General features: G+C 41.2%; 1 pseudogene; it reads left to right on the forward strand.

Annotated features, from left to right (window-relative positions):
• The first annotated feature begins 693 nt into the window (after positions 1-693).
• LOC123607220 overlaps positions 694-17,105 on the forward strand; it is a 91,124-nt pseudogene continuing 74,712 nt past the window's right edge.

The raw sequence follows: 17,105 nt of genomic DNA on the forward strand, positions 1-17,105 counted from the left end.
GATTTTGGGCAATTTCAAGCCAGGAGTCGATGTATGAAAATTGATCAGGGTGACCTGGGTCTCTGGAGACAACATGCCAGATGCAGCAGACCATTGGGACATCCACGGTTCCCTCAGAGAGCTCTCCTACACCAAAAGTGGGTCATTCTGACTCACATAGGGTCTTTAACGTGCTGGGGGTTATCTTAATTCCATAGTCTCCCCCAAAACCCTTCTTTGCTCTGTCTTGACCCCATAATGTTCCCATGAGGCAGAGTTGCAAAGACAGACAGAAGGATAGGGATGCCCCCTCTCATGAGGAGACCAGTCAGATGCCCATCTGGCCGCGTCCCAAAGGAATATTGGTGATGCTTAGCTGTAGCAGTCTCAGCTTTGTGACTTGCGATTGGAAACTATTCCAATGCCACCATAGACTGTGTGCCATTCACCTTGGAATCACAGACGGGCCCACTCAGACTCTGTAGGCTTTTGGGGACCTTAAGGGTGCCTGCCTGTGGAGCCACAGAACCAAACTTGGCAGGCAAGCTAGACCGAGTGGCACATTCACACTCACATACACACCAGAGGTTATTACATTCCCTCCCACAGAATTCCTATCTCTGAGACCTCTGAGGTCTCCAGGGAGTGATCAGGTCTGTCTTCCACTCTTGCTAGTAGGCCTGACTAGATTGTGCCCTAGCCTTACTGGTTCCGATGTCAGGTCCAGGTCCTCACCTGCCAAGTCTTCTCAAGTCCAGCAGGAACAGTGGAGCAGGGCTGGCCCAAGGTAACCGAGAGGGAGACTGCCGAAATTCAGTCAGGGCACACCTTCTCCCTTGCGATTCCTTGTTCTGCCTTGCAATTCTCCCAAGCTGGTGGCAAACAATGGGCCAGTGTAGTTGGGTTTCCCAGTCAGGGAACCAAATATGTTACAGAACTAGGCTGGAATGCTGGTGGAAAAATCAAGTGCTCGGAGATCTTGGTGAGTCTGAGATTTATTTAACACTGGGGGGCTCAAAGGAGACCGTTTCTCCAAAGATCTGAGCCCCGAATGAAGGGTGGGAGGGTAATTTATAGTTGTCAGCTTCCATATCTGTGGCGGGTTTTCGCGTTTGTGAAACAGGGCAAGAAGAACCCGGAGGAGGGGTCTCCAAGCTAGAGACCAGAGCTTGTTTTAGTCCCATCAGCCATCTTTGGCACAGTACTTTATTCATTTCTCCAACAATACTGGAATTAAAATTTAAAAGCTTAAAAAAAATAATGCTCAACTGAAAAGAAATCCATAGTTCTTTTAACCCCTTCAGTGATACATTATGTAGTAGAACTATGTTATGTTCATGGAGAGTTTGATATCGGGTGTGTGTGTGGCATATGCATGTGTACATGCATGCACATGTGTGCATATGTTTGTGTGTATGGTATGTGTATGCATGTATGTGTGTGTATGTGTAAGACAGAGAGATTTTGAAAAAATTAAGAGAGAATGGACTCAGAATTCAGAGAGTTTCATTTCAAATCATACCTCTGCTATTTTCTACTCTGCTTCCTCAAGCAAAATTAGTTCACTTCACTTAGACACTTCTCTTACATATAAGATTGTGATAATAACATGACCTATAGGGGTTATGTTGAGGAATTAGTGATAAGTGCTTTTATTGACTAAGCACAGTGGGTGGTGCAGAATCAGTGTCATTCACTGTGTGACCATTGATAAGCCGCCTAACTACTTGGGGTCTCCATTTCTACATCTGAAAAGAAGGTCACTGTATGAAATTATGGTTTGATCCCTTTCAGATGTAAAATGTCATGATTCTTTTCATTGCTAACTGGACCTTCAGGGAAACAATCCCGTGACCTACTTTCTCATTAATATCATTTGGTGAACAACAGGACTAAATATTCTACTAGGCTGGAAAAATCAAAACATCATTATTTTACAGGTAGGTTTTCATTCTCCTTCTGAAAGTCTGGCAGATACTGGGATACTGGGAATATAGAGAAGGCAATTTCTGGTACATTTCCTGTGTGGTAGTAGAAGAGCTTATTTTACTCTCAGATAATTGTGCAGGTATAGCTTCCCAAATCCCAAAACCAGACATGGTCCAAGACTTGGACTTCTGGATTAAATTCAGTATGCTCAGTTAAATTTGAATTTCAGATAAACAACACATCATTTTTAGTATAAATACTTTCCACATAGTGCATGGGATATAAGTTAAATTTATAATTTGCTTATCTGAAATGAAAATATAACTAGGAATTCTTATTTTTATTTGCTAAATCTGACAGCCTTATAGCAACAAAATTCACATGACTATTTTATTAAACTTCTGCCAGAAGTAAAAAATTTACAACTACCCTCAAATCTGTCCCCTTCTCAGTATCCCTACTATGCCTCCTGGTTGAGACTTTTTGGATTGAATGTTTGTACTCCACTCCCATTCATATGTTGAAGCAATACCTGCCCCCACAGTTGTGATGGTATTTAGAGATGGGGCCTTTTAGAGATAATTAGGGTTAGATTAGGTCATGAAGTTGGGCTCTTCAGATGAAATTAGTACTTTAGAAAAAGAGTCCAAAGAGCTAGCTCTCTCTCTTTCCTGTTTGTGAAGCTCCAAGAAAGGAGGTTATCTGCAAAACAGAAGGAGGGTACTCACCAGGAACTTAATCAACTGGCATACTGATCTTGGACTTCCAGCTTTCAGAACCATGAAAAATAAATGTCTGTTGTTGAAGCCACACAGTTATGGTATTTTGTTATAGCAGCCTGAGCAGACTAAAGCTCACAGTATCATCTCTGAGGCTAAAATAGCCAGTGGCTTCCTAATCTCTTTACTTTCATTTTGTCTTCTGTTTGCTTTGATGGAAGTTTCTAATAAAAAAATGCTAAGAGGGGGCGCCTGGGTGGCGCAGTCGGTTAAGCGTCCGGCTTCAGCCAGGTCACGATCTCGCGGTCCGTGAGTTCGAGCCCCGCGTCGGGCTCTGGGCTGATGGCTCAGAGCCTGGAGCCTGTTTCCGATTCTGTGTCTCCCTCTCTCTCTGCCCCTCCCCCATTCATGCTCTGTCTCTCTCTGTCCCAAAAATAAATAAACGTTGAAATTAAAAAAAAAAAAAAAAAATGCTAAGAGGATGAATTTTTTCACACCTCAGTAAAGTCATAGTTTTTGCGGTTTTGTATCCTCCAGTTCTTCATTGTCCTCCAAATTCATTAACGTAGCATAAAGGTAGAAAATGGTTATGGGAGACAATCACATTTTACAGTTTTTTTTTTAAATCTTTTTTTTTTTTTTTTCAACGTTTATTTATTTTTTAGACAGAGAGAGACAGAGCATGAATGGGGGAGGGGCAGAGAGAGAGGGAGACACAGAATCGGAAACAGGCTCCAGGCTCTGAGCCATCAGCCCAGAGCCCGACGCGGGGCTCGAACTCACGGACCGCGAGATCGTGACCTGGCTGAAGTCGGACGCTTAACCGACCTTGCCACCCAGGCGCCCCACATTTTGCAGTTTTATAAGATAGTCTCTGAAATGACAAGGTTTTTTTCCAGGGTCTGCCACTTCCTACCTCTGGGGACTCTTTAATTTTTCTGAGTCTCAGTTTCCTTATTTTTTTTTTTTTTTTAAAGAATCTTTTTTTTTTTTTTTTTTTCAACGTTTATTTTTTTTGGGAGAGAGAGAGAGAGCATGAACGGGGGAGGGGCAGAGAGAGTGGGAGACACAGAATCGGAAACAGGCTCCAGGCTCTGAGCCATCAGCCCAGAGCCCGACGCGGGGCTCGAACTCATGGACCGCGAGATCGTGACCTGGCTGAAGTCTGACGCTCAACCGACTGCGCCACCCAGGCGCCCCAGTCAGTTTCCTCATTTGTAAAATAAAAACAACTGATACTGTCTGACATATATTCCTGTTACAGTGGTTGAATACATGAAATACATTGGTAGGTTGGAAATACTGAACATAGGGCTTGATAGAGAGTGAAGTGTTAGAAAATATTAGCTGTGATGTCATTTTCTTGATGCCCCTGCCTTTTCTCCCACCACATGACTATACTCTCCAAGTCTATCTGTCATCTTATCTCCACTCCTGGAACAATTATACTTCTGCTATTCCTCTCATCCTTTTCACATGTTCTTCTGTCTGTCTGACATGCTCCTTCTTGTAGAATTCACTTTTCTAGGCTGGTAAAATATCATTTATTTGGGAGATCTTTCCTTGACCTTAATGAATATTAGTCTCTGTCTAGAAGTACACTACTCAAAATATCTTATTGATCTCTAAAATCATACATGAGAGGAATAATTTGATAAGTCTTTCATCTAAAATGCTCATTCTGGCAAATCATCAGCAAGGTATAGCATCCTCATTTGAGTTCCTTAGGAGCAGAGCTAGAGGCAGCCAGAGGCTGAGATTTGGGTGCATTATTACTATTGAGGAAGTGCTTTCCAGGAAGTGAGGAGTGAAGGAAGCAGGACAGGGAAGAAGTAAATCCAAAAAATTATGTGGACTCAAAGTGTGGATTTAGTGTGATACTGTGGGAGTGAGGGGGTATACTGGGACATAATTTGTACCAGAGTTGTCCCTCCATCTGGTAAGAGGCTAGCTTGTTGTGTGCGACCATCACAGGCTGCCTCAATAGGTGTGGATCAGGAAATGGGACTTGTATAACCTCTCAAGGAGTGTCTCTCTTTCTTGGCCAAGGGTGATTTTCCAAAGAAGGTCACAGAATTACCTGCAGGTCATCTGGAGGATGAGTACACTGGTCTGAAAAGAGGATCTGGGCAAGGCACCAGACATCTACTAGAGTCTTTTAACTGGAGAGAACTTAAGACCCTCCAATTTAATACCTTTATTTTACTACCAAAGAAATGAAAAACTAGAAAATGATTTGTCCAGGTCCATTGTATATTAAATCTGAGCTGGGACTAGAATTTGGGTCCTCTGTTTTCTAAATCAGAGTTCTTTCCACTACAAAAAAGAACATTTATTTCTACAGTATTTTCTATTAATGAACAGGACTTAATATCCACTTACTTATTGCCATACTTTTACCCAGACTCTAGATCCCCAAGGCATGCTAGCTGACCTATTTGAAAGGTACAACCTTTGATCAAGGCAAGGAAACTAACCTGCCTGCCTTGAATGAGTCAAGTTCACAATGCTCATGGAGGATAGTTTCAACTTGTTGTTATTCCAAGGTTAATACCAACCAGGTTAATGAGGTCAAAATTGCATTTGTTGGGTCAGAGAATGAAGTGGTGTTTAGATGAAAAGAAAATTGTTAAAACTGACAAAGAGAGCTAGTGATAATGAGATGCTTAATGGTGTGATGGAGGAGAGAGACAGCTGTAACACTCTCCTAATGGAAGTTCAACTGATTTTTGCTGAACTTTCTCTTACTTCCTTTGCTCTTGCATAATGTATGATTTATCACAACTAAAACTGAGCAAGTGGATAAGTCAGGATTTTGAGATATGCCTTCAGACAGTCTTTAATCAGTTTCAAGGTTTTGTGATGTATAAGCTCCCTTTCCTCTTGAAAATAAACTTAGGTAGTACTTATAAGCAAGTACTGAGGAAATGTATTTGTGGAAAATATAGTGGAAAATGACCAATCCTGATTGTGATTATTAGATTCATTGAAGAAAATTACTTTTCTAAATTATTGCATTGGTGGGCAGAAATATCCAAAACCAAACAATATAATATTTAATGGGAATTAATTTGTCTTATAGTGTCTCCTTTCTTCATAAAATGGCACAACCTGTCACTTATTTCCATTCATTACCACCTCAGTCTTATAAATTTATTCTTCTGTTTGCTTTCTAGGAAGCCAGCATCTTAATGCATTTAAGTACTCCAGAATTAAAGGTATGCTATATTCATGGCTCTGCCACATTGCTGCTTAATAGCTCTTTGACATTATAGCAGTTACTTACCTTCTCTGACCCTCAATTTCCATTTTTACAATGAACATATATATAATCTGCACCTTGGTATTGTAGTGAGGACTAAATGGGTTGTTCACATACAGTTTTTTTTACATAGTAAATTTGCATTATCATGCAAGAACATAATTGTTAGTATTGGTTTAAATGTGAAATATAAAATCATACTAGTATTAGGAAAAATGGGTAAATTCTACTATAATCTTGGAGGGGGAAAATTGTCTAACTGTGACCCAAAATCAAAAATAAGAAAAAGGAGGGGCACCTGGGTCGCTTAGTTGGTTAGGCATATGACTCTTCATCTCAGCCCAGGTCTTGGTCTCAGGTTGTGAGTTCAAGTTCTGTGTAGGATTCTGTGCTGAGCATTTAGCCCACTTAAACAAAACAACACCGACAACAACAACAACAAAACAAAAACAAGAAGAGATAAGTTGAACTTAAAAAAACAAACAAACTGGGGTGCCTGGGTGGCTCAGTCAGTTAAGCATCTGACTGGGTCTGATGATCTGGCTCGGTCAGATGAAAGCATCTGATAATTTCAGCTGTGGTCATGGTCTCACACTTTGTGAGTTCGAGCCCCTTTTAAGGCTCTTTGCTGACAATGCAGAGTCTGCTTGGGTTTCTTTCTCTTTCCCTCTCTCTCCTTCTCTCTGCCCCTCTCTTCCTTGTACTCTCTTTCTCTCTCTCTCTAAAAATAAATAAATAAGCTCAAAAAAAAACAAAACAAGCCAGCCTTTGCTTTGCTTAGCAATAATCAGCATAACTAAAGTTAAAACAAACAAACACCAATATCCCTGATGAGTATGGATGCAAAAATTCTCAATAAGATACTAGCAAATCAAATTCAACAGCATGTAAAAAGAACTATTCACCATGATCAAGTGGGATTCATTCCTGGGCTGCAGGGCTGGTTCAACATTCACAAATCAATCAATGTGATACATCACATTAATAAAAGAAAAGATAAGAACCTGATATGATCCTGTCAATTGATGCAGAAAAAGCATTTGACAAAATTCAGCATCCTTAATAAAAACCCTCAAGAAAGTTGGGATAGAAGGAACATACTTAAACATCCTAAAAGCCATTTATGAAAAGCCTATAGCTAACATCATCCTCAACGGGGAAAAACTGAGAGCTTTTTCCCTGAGATCAGGAACACGACAGGGATGTCTACTCTTACCACTGTTGTTTAACATAGTGTTGGAGGTTCTAGCCTCAACAAACAGCAAAAGGAAATCAAAGGCATCAAAATTGGCAAAGATGAAGTCAAGCTTTCACTTTTTGCAGATGACATGATATTATACATGGAAAACCTGACAGACTACACTGAAAGTCTGCTAGAACTGATACATGAATTCAGCAAAGTCGCAGGATACAAAATCAATGTACAGAAGTCAGTTGCATTCTTTTTTTTTTTTTTTAATTTTTTTTTTTCTTTTTTTTTTTTTTTTTTCTCAACGTTTTATTTATTTTTGGGACAGAGAGAGACAGAGCATGAACGGGGGAGGGGCAGAGAGAGAGGGAGACACAGAATCGGAAACAGGCTCCAGGCTCTGAGCCATCAGCCCAGAGCCCGACGCGGGGCTCGAACTCACGGACCGCGAGATCGTGACCTGGCTGAAGTCGGACGCTTAACCGACTGCGCCACCCAGGCGCCCCAAAGTCAGTTGCATTCTTATACACTAACAATGAAGCAACAGAAAGACAAAGAAACTGATCCCATTCACAATTGCACCAAGAAGCATAAAATACCTAGGGATAAATCTAACCAAAGATGTACAAGATCTGTATGCTGAAAACTATAGAAAGCTTATGAAGGTAATTGAAGGAGATACAAAGAAATGGAAAAACATTCCGTGCCCATGGATTGGAAGGATAAATATTGTTAAAATGTCACTACTACCCAAACCAATCTACACATTCAATGCAATCCCAATCAAAATTGTACCAACATTCTTCTCGAAGCTAGAACAAGCAATCCTAAAATTTGTATGGAACCACAAAAGACCCCAAATAGTCAAAGTAATTTTGAAGAAGAAGACCAAAGCAGGAGGCATCACTGTCCCAGACTTTAGCCTCTACTACAAAGCTTTCATCATCAAACAGCATGGTATTGGCACAAAAAGAGACACATAGACCAATGGAATAGAATAGAAACCCCAGAATTAGACCCGCAAAAGTATGGCCAACTAATCCTTGACAAAGCAGCAAAGAATATCCAATGGAAAAAAGACAGTCTCTTTAACAAATGGTGCTGTGAGAGCCAGACTGCAACATGCAGAAGAATGAAACTAGACCACTTTCTTATTGCATTCACAAAAATAAACTCAAAATGAATAAAGGACCTGAATGTGAGACAGGAAACCATTAAAACCCTAGAGGAGAAAGCAGGAAAAACCTCTCTGACCTCAGCCGCAGTAGTTTCTTACTTGACACATCCTCAAAGGCAAGGGAGTTAAAAGCAAAAATGAACTATTGGGACCTCATGGAGGTAAAAAGCTTCTGCACTGTAAAGGAAACAGTCAACAATCAATAAAAGGCAATCATGGAAAGGGATCATAGATCCCTTTCATAGATAAAAGGCAATCAATGGAAAGGGAAAAGATATTTGCAAATGACATATTGGAACAAGGGCTAGTATCCAAAATCTATAAAGAACTTACCAAACTCCACACCCAAAAAACAAATAATGCAGTGAAGAAATGGGCAGAAGACATGAATAGACACTTTTCCAAAGAAGACATCCACATGGCCAACAAACACATGAAAAGATGCTCAATGTCACTCGTCATCAGGGACATGCAAATCAAAACCACACTGAGATATTCCCTCACATCAGTCAGAGTGGCTAAAATGAACAAATTAGGAGACTATAGATGCTGGCGAGGATGTGGAGAAATGGAAACCCTCTTGCACTGTTGGTGGGAATGCAAATTTGTGCAGCCGCTCTGGAAAGCAGTGTGGAGGTTCCTCAAAAAATTAAAAATAGATCTACCCTATGACCCAGCAATAGCACTGCTAGGAATTGACCCAAGGGATACAGGATTGCTGATGCATAGGGGCACCTGTACCCCAATGTTTATAGCAGCACGTTCAACAATAGCCAAATTATGGAAAGAGCCTAAATGTCCATCAACTGATGAATGGATAAAGAAATTGTGGTTTATATACACAATGGAATACTACGTGGCAATGAGAAAGAATGAAATATGGCCTTTTGTAGGAACGTCGATGGAACTGGAGAGTGTTATGCTAAGTGAAATAAGTCATACAGAGAAAGACAGATACCATATGTTTTCACTCCTGTGTGGATTCTGAGAAACTTAACAGAAGACCATGGGGGAGGGGAAGGAGAAAAAAAAAGTTAGAGGGAGGAAGCCAAACCATAAGAGACTCTTAAAAACTGAAAATGAACTGAGGGTTGTTGGGGGGTGGGAGGGAGGGGAGGGTGGGTGATGGGTATTGAGGAGGGTACCTGTTGGGATGAGCACTGGGTGTTGTATGTAAACCAATTTGACAATAAATTTCATATTAAAAAACAAACAAACAAATGAAAAACTGTCAAACTAGAAAAAATTTGAGTTCTGCTGAGGGAATACCTCTAGGTAGGCACATGCTTCACTTCCCTCTATTTCAGGCTTCTTCCTAACATCCGCATGATTCCCTCTTTCTTGTTCTGTCTACCTAGAACAGTCCTGTACATTATATCCTTCTCTTTCTAGAAGATACTTGTATCCACCCCTGCTTTTTCTCTTTCTAAACCTCACCAGAATTCATCCCCCAGCTCCCCAAAAAAGAAAAACCTAAATGGGAGGTATGTATTTTATAAATAGCATACGCTTTGTCCTTGGCTGAGTAAATTTCCAAGAATATGACCACTCTGTGTCAGAACCTATTATCAGGGGTTGTGTGTCTTTCTTCTCATCCTGAGCATATTTACAGAGAAGTAAGAAAATGGTTAGAGGAAACGGGAGACAGATCCTAAGAATCCTCCTCCTTCCAGAAGTGGAATTTCCTGAAATGAAAGAGTAGTGAGCTTCCTGGGTGGATTCTAGCAACTATCTCCTTAATCTCAGTTGCTCATGGGTTATCTTTCTGACTCACAGGATAATAAAAATTGGGGGCTCAGCTTAAATACTGATCATATAGCATTTGTATCTATCCCATTTTAACTTTTTTTTTTTTTAATTTTTTTTTCAACGTTTTTTTTATTTATTTTTGAAACAGAGAGAGACAGAGCATGAATGGGGGAGGGGCAGAGAGAGAGGGAGACATAGAATCGGAAACAGGCTCCAGGCTCTGAGCCATCAGCCCAGAGCCTGACGCGGGGCTCGAACTCACGGACCGCGAGATCGTGACCTGGCTGAAGTCGGACGCTCAACCGACTGCGCCACCCAGGCGCCCCTTAACTTTTTTTTAAAGTTGACCTCCCCATTTAACACTTGCATTTACATTCATATTCCAGCATGACTATCCTGTGAAGTAATCATGTGCTGACTATTTCCAAGAACTAGTACCTACCCTTCACCCAGTCATGTGGGGTTTTGTTTGCCCAAACACCAAAGATGGACAATGGTTTTAAATCAGTTAGGTACATTCTCCATGTCACATGGCAAGAAAGTAGAAAGATTGGAATTTAAATAAAAATTTCTTGACTCCCTAAAGGAAGCTCTTTCTACAAAGTTGAATCCTAAATATAATGTTACTCTTTTGTGTCAAGGAATTTGTTGATTCTAGGTTTGTGTTTGAGTGGGAAAAATATGGAAATACTCTCACCAGACTGAACCTACCTTCAGATTCCTTTTTTTTTTTTTTATATGAAATTTATTGTCAAATTGGTTTCCATACAACACCCAGTGCTCATCCCAAAAGGTGCCCTCCTCAATACCCATCACCTACCCTCTCCTCCCTCCCACCCCCCATCAACCCTCAGTTTGTTCTCAGTTTTTAACAGTCTCTTATGCTTTGGCTCTCTCCCACTCTAACCTCTTTTTTTTTTTTTATTTTTTATTTTTTCCTCCCCCTTCCCCATGGGTTCCTGTTAACTTTCTCAGGATCCACATAAGAGTGAAACCATATGGTATCTGTCTTTCTCTGTATGGCTTATTTCACTTAGCATCACACTCTCCAGTTCCGTCCACGTTGCTACAAAAGGCCATATTTCATTTTTTCTCATTGCCACATAGTATTCCATTGTGTATATAAACCACAATTTCTTTATCCATTCATCAATTGATGGATTTAGGCTCTTTCCATAATTTGGCTATTGTTGAGAGTGATGCTATGAACATTGGGGTACAAGTGCCCCTATGCATCAGTACTCCTGTATCCCTTGGGTCAATTCCTAGCAGTGCTATTGCTGGGTCATAGGGTAGGTCTATTTTTAATTTTCTGAGGAACCTCCACACTGCTTTCCAGAGCGGCTGCACAAATTTGCATTCCCACCAACAGTGCAAGAGGGTTCCCGTTTCTCCACATCCTCGCCAGCATCTATAGTCTCCTGATTTGTTCATTTTGGCCACTCTGACTGGCGTGAGGTGATACCTGAGTGTGGTTTTGATTTGTATTTCCCTGATAAGGAGCGATGCTGAACATCTTTTCATGTGCCTGTTGGCCATCCGGATGTCTTCTTTAGAGAAGTGTCTATTCATGTTTTCTGCCCATTTCTTCACTGGGTTATTTGTTTTTCGGGTGTGGAGTTTGGTGAGCTCTTTATAGATTTTGGATACTAGCCCTTTGTCCGATATGTCATTTGCAAATATCTTTTCCCATTCCGTTGGTTGCCTTTTAGTTTTGTTGGTTGTTTCCTTTGCTGTGCAGAAGCTTTTTATCTTCATAAGGTCCCAGTAATTCACTTTTGCTTTTAATTCCCTTGCCTTTGGGGATGTGTCGAGTAAGAGATTGCTACGGCTGAGGTCAGAGAGGTCTTTTCCTGCTTTCTCCTCTAAGGTTTTGATGGTTTCCTGTCTCACATTCAGGTCCTTTATCCATTTTGAGTTTATTTTTGTGAATGGTGTGAGAAAGTGGTCTAGTTTCAACCTTCTGCATGTTGCTGTCCAGTTCTCCCAGCACCATTTGTTAAAGAGGCTGTCTTTTTTCCATTGGATGTTCTTTCCTGCTTTGTCAAAGATGAGTTGGCCATACGTTTGTGGGTCTAGTTCTGGGGTTTCTATTCTATTCCATTGGTCTATGTGTCTGTTTTTGTGCCAATACCATGCTGTCTTGATGATGACAGCTTTGTAGTAGAGGCTAAAGTCTGGGATTGTGATGCCTCCTGCTTTGGTCTTCTTCTTCAAAATTCCTTTGGCTATTCGGGGCCTTTTGTGGTTCCATACGAATTTTAGGATTGCTTGTTCTAGTTTCGAGAAGAATGCTGGTGCAATTTTGATTGGGATTGCATTGAATGTGTAGATTGGTTTGGGTAGTAGTGACATTTTAACAATATTTATCCTTCCAATCCATGGGCACGGAATGTTTTTCCATTTCTTTGTATCTCCTTCAATTACCTTCATAAGCTTTCTATAGTTTTCAGCATACAGATCTTGTACATCTTTGGTTAGATTTATCCCTAGGTATTTTATGCTTCTTGGTGCAATTGTGAATGGGATCAGTTTCTTTATTTGTCTTTCTGTTGCTTCATTGTTAGTGTATAAGAATGCAACTGATTTCTGTACATTGATTTTGTATCCTGCAACTTTGCTGAATTCATGTATCAGTTCTAGCAGACTTTTGGTGGAGTCTATCGGATTTTCCATGTATAATATTATGTCATCTGCAAAAAGTGAAAGCTTGACTTCATCTTTGCCAATTTTGATGCCTTTGATTTCCTTTTGTTGTCTGATTGCTGATGCTAGAACTTCCAGCACTATGTTAAACAACAGCAGTGAGAGTGGGCATCCCTGTCGTGTTCCTGATCTCAGGGAAAAAGCTCTGAGTTTTTCCCCGTTGAGGATGATGTTAGCTGTGGGCTTTTCATAAATGGCTTTTATGATCTTTAAGTATGTTCCTTCTATCCCGATTTTCTCAAGGGTTTTTATTAAGAAAGGGTGCTGGATTTTGTCAAAGGCCTTTTCTGCATCGATTGACAGGATCATATGGTTCTTCTCTTTTTTTTTGTTAATGTGATGTATCACGTTGATTGATTTGCGAATGTTGAACCAGCCCTGCATCCCAGGAATGAATCCCACTTGATCATGGTGAATAATTCTTTTTATATGCCGTTGAATTCGATTTGCTAGTATCTTATTGAGAATTTTTGCATCCATATTCATCAGGGATATTGGCCGGTAGTTCTCTTTTTTTACTGGGTCTCTGTCTGGTTTAGGAATCAAAGTAATACTGGCTTCATAGAATGAGTCTGGAAGTTTTCCTTCCCTTTCTATTTCTTGGAATAGCTTGAGAAGGATAGGTATTATCTCTGCTTTAAACGTCTGGTAGAACTCCCCTGGGAAGCTGTCTGGTCCTGGACTCTTATTTGTTGGGAGATTTTTGATAACCGATTCAATTTCTTAGCTGGTTATGGGTCTGTTCAAGCTTTCTCTTTCCTCCTGATTGAGTTTTGGAAGAGTGTGGGTGTTCAGGAATTTGTCCATTTCTTCCAGGTTGTCCAATTTTTTGGCATATAATTTTTCATAGTATTCCCTGATAATTGTTTGTATCTCTGAGGGATTGGTTGTAATAATTCCATTTTCATTCATGATTTTATCTATTTGGGTCATCTCCCTTTTCTTTTTGAGAAGCCTGGCTAGAGGTTTGTCAATTTTGTTTATTTTTTCAAAAAACCAACTCTTGGTTTCGTTGATCTGCTCTACAGTTTTTTTAGACTCTATATTGTTTATTTCTGCTCTGATCTTTATTATTTCTCTTCTTCTGCTGGGTTTGGGGTGTCTTTGCTGCTCTGCTTCTATTTCCTTTAGGTGTACTGTTAGATTTTGTATTTGGGATTTTTCTTGTTTCTTGAGATAGGCCTGGATTGCAATGTATTTTCCTCTCAGGACTGCCTTCGCTGCATCCCAAAGCGTTTGGATTGTTGTATTTTCATTTTCGTTTGTTTCCATATATTTTTTAATTTCTTCTCTAATTGCCTGGTTGACCCACTCATTTGTTAGTAGGGTGTTCTTTAACCTCCAAGCTTTTGGAGGTTTTCCAGACTTTTTTCTGTGGTTGATTTCAAGCTTCATAGCATTGTGGTCTGAAAGTATGCATGGTATAATTTCAATTCTGGTAAACTTATGAAGGGCTGTTTTGTGACCCAGTATATGATCTATCTTGGAGAATGTTCCATGTGCACTCGAGAAGAAAGTATATTCTGTTGCTTTGGGATGCAGAGTTCTAAATATATCTGTCAAGTCCATCTGATCCAATGTATCCTTCAGGGCCCTTGTTTCTTTATTGACCGTGTGTTTAGATGATCTATCCATTTCTGTAAGTGGGGTGTTAAAGTCCCCTGCAATTACCACATTCTTCTCAATAAGGTTGCTTATGTTTATGAGTAATTGTTTTATATATTTGGGGGCTCCGGTATTCGGCGCATAGACATTTATAATTGTTAGCTCTTCCTGATGGATAGACCCTGTAATTATTATATAATGCCCTTCTTCATCTCTTGTTACAGCCTTTAATTTAAAGTCTAGTTTGTCTGATATAAGTATGGGTACTCCAGCTTTCTTTTGGCTTCCAGTAGCATGATAAATAGTTCTCCATCCCCTCACTCTCAATCTAAAGGTGTCCTCAGGTGTAAAATGAGTCTCTTGTAGACAGCAAATAGATGGGTCTTGTTTTTAATCCATTCTGATACCCTATGTCTTTTGGTTGGCGCATTTAATCCATTTACATTCAGTGTTATTATAGAAAGATACGGGTTTAGAGTCATTGTGATATCTGTATGTTTTATGCTTGTAGTGATGTCTCTGGTATTTTGTCTCACAGGGTCCCCCTTAGGATCTCTTGTAGGGCTGGTTTAGTGGTGACAAATTCCTTCAGTTTTTGTTTGTTTGGGAAGACCTTTATCTCTCCTTCTATTCTAAATGACAGACTTGCTGGATAAAGGATTCTCGGCTGCATATTTTTTCTGTCTAGCACACTGAAAATCTTGTGCCAATTCTTTCTGGCCTGCCAAGTTTCAAAAGAGAGATCAGTCACGAGTCTTATAGGTCTCCCTTTATGTGAGGGCACGTTTACCCCTTGCTGCTTTCAGAATTTTCTCTTTATCCTTGTATTTTGCCAGTTTCACTATGATATGTCATGCAGAAGATCGATTCAAGTTACGTCTGAAGGGAGTTCTCTGTGCCTCTTGGATTTCAATGCCTTTTTCCTTCCCCAGTTCAGGGAAGTTCTCAGCTATTATTTCTTCAAGTACCCCTTCAGCACCTTTCCCTCTCTCTTCCTCCTCTGGGATACCAATTATGCGTATATTATTTATTTTTAGTGTATCACTTAGTTCTCTAATTTTCCCCTCATACTCCTGGATTTTTTTATCTCTCTTTCTCTCAGCTTCCTCTTTTTCCATAACTTTATCTTCTAGTTCACCTATTCTCTCCTCTGCCTCTTCAATCCGAGCCGTGGTGGTTTCCATTTTGTTTTGCATTTCATTTAAAGCGTTTTTCAGCTCCTCGTGACTGTTCCTTAGTCCCTTGATCTCTGTAGCAAGAGATTCTCTGCTGTCCTCTATACTGTTTTCAAGCCCAGCGATTAATTTTATGACTATTATTCTAAATTCACTTTCTGTTATATTATTTAAATCCTTTTTGATCAGTTCATTAGCTGTTGTTATTTCCTGGAGATTCTTCTGAGGGGAATTCTTCCGCTTGGTCATTTTGGATAGTCCCTGGCGTGGTGAGGACCTGCAGGGCACTTCCCCTGTGCTGTGGTGTATAACTGGAGTTGGTGGGCGGAGTCGCAGTCAGACCTGATGTCTGCCCCCGGCCCACCGCTGGGGCCACAGTCAGACTGGTGTGTGCCTTCTCTTCCCCTCTCCCAGGGGCGGGATTCACTGTGGGGTGGCATGACCCATCTGGGCTACTTGCACACTGCCAGGCTTGTGATGCTGGGGATCTGGCGTATTAGCTGGGGTGGGTAGGCAAGGTGCACAGGGGCAGGAGGGGCAGGCTTAGCTCGCTTCTCCTTAGGTGATCCACTTCAGGAGGGGCCCTGTGGCAGCTGGAGGGAGTCAGATCCGCTGCCGGAGGTTTGGCTCCTCCGCAGAAGCACAGAGTTGGGTGTTTGCGCGGAGCGAGGAAGTTCCCTGGCAGGAACTGGTTCTCTTTGGGATTTTGGCTGGAGGATGGGCGGGGCAGATGGCCCTGGCGAGCGCTTTGTTCCCCACCAAACTGAGCTCTGTCATCCAGGGGCTCAGCAGCTCTCCCTCCCTTTGTCTTCCAGCCTTCCCGCTTTCCGAGCAGAGCTGTTAACTTATGACCTCCCAGATGCTAAGTCGCGCTCGCTGTTGGAACACAGTCCGTCAGGCCCCTCCGCTTTGCCCGCCAGATTGGGGACTCTGCTTGGCCGGCGAGCCGCCCCTCCGCCCCGGCTCCCTCCCGCCAGTCCGTGGAGCGCGCACCGCCTTGCTGCCCTTCCTACCCTCTTCCGTGGGCCTCTCGTCTGCGCTTGGCTCCGGCGACTCCGTTCTGCTAATCCTCTGGCGGTTTTCTGGGTTATTTAGGCAGGTGTAGGTGGAATCTAAGTGATCAGTAGGACGCGCGGTGAGCCCAGCGTCCTCCTACGCCGCCATCTTCCCGCCTTTCCCAGATTCCTTTTATCTTGCTGCCACCCTCTCCTTTTCTCTGTCTTGATTCAAGGACAGGGCCATTGATATCTCTGGAGTTGCTTCTAAATGGATATAAAATTACACTGTAAGTGAAATCTTGAGTTCAATTATCTTAGTCTTTTCCATTTCAGTCTGTGCTTTGGATGCCTATCAAAAACTTCCCAACCTGGCTGTATGTAATTACGTTTTATATTCAAGTGTTGAACTTTCTATCAATTCAATTGATTTTGTGGAGCCAAATCCATAGATCATTCCCAATGAGAGAAAAGTGGTCTGACTGGTATCAGGGTCACTTCCTTTGCTGTTATCCTTAGTGTTATGAAATAATTTAAAGAGAAATGTAAATGAAGCTCAGAGGAAAACATGGAACGTTTCAGCAGAACATCTCTAATTAAAGCATTAATTGTAATGAAGC

This window comes from Leopardus geoffroyi, chromosome A2 (assembly GCF_018350155.1).
Source record: "Leopardus geoffroyi isolate Oge1 chromosome A2, O.geoffroyi_Oge1_pat1.0, whole genome shotgun sequence".
In the NCBI taxonomy this organism is placed as follows: domain Eukaryota; kingdom Metazoa; phylum Chordata; class Mammalia; order Carnivora; family Felidae; genus Leopardus; species Leopardus geoffroyi.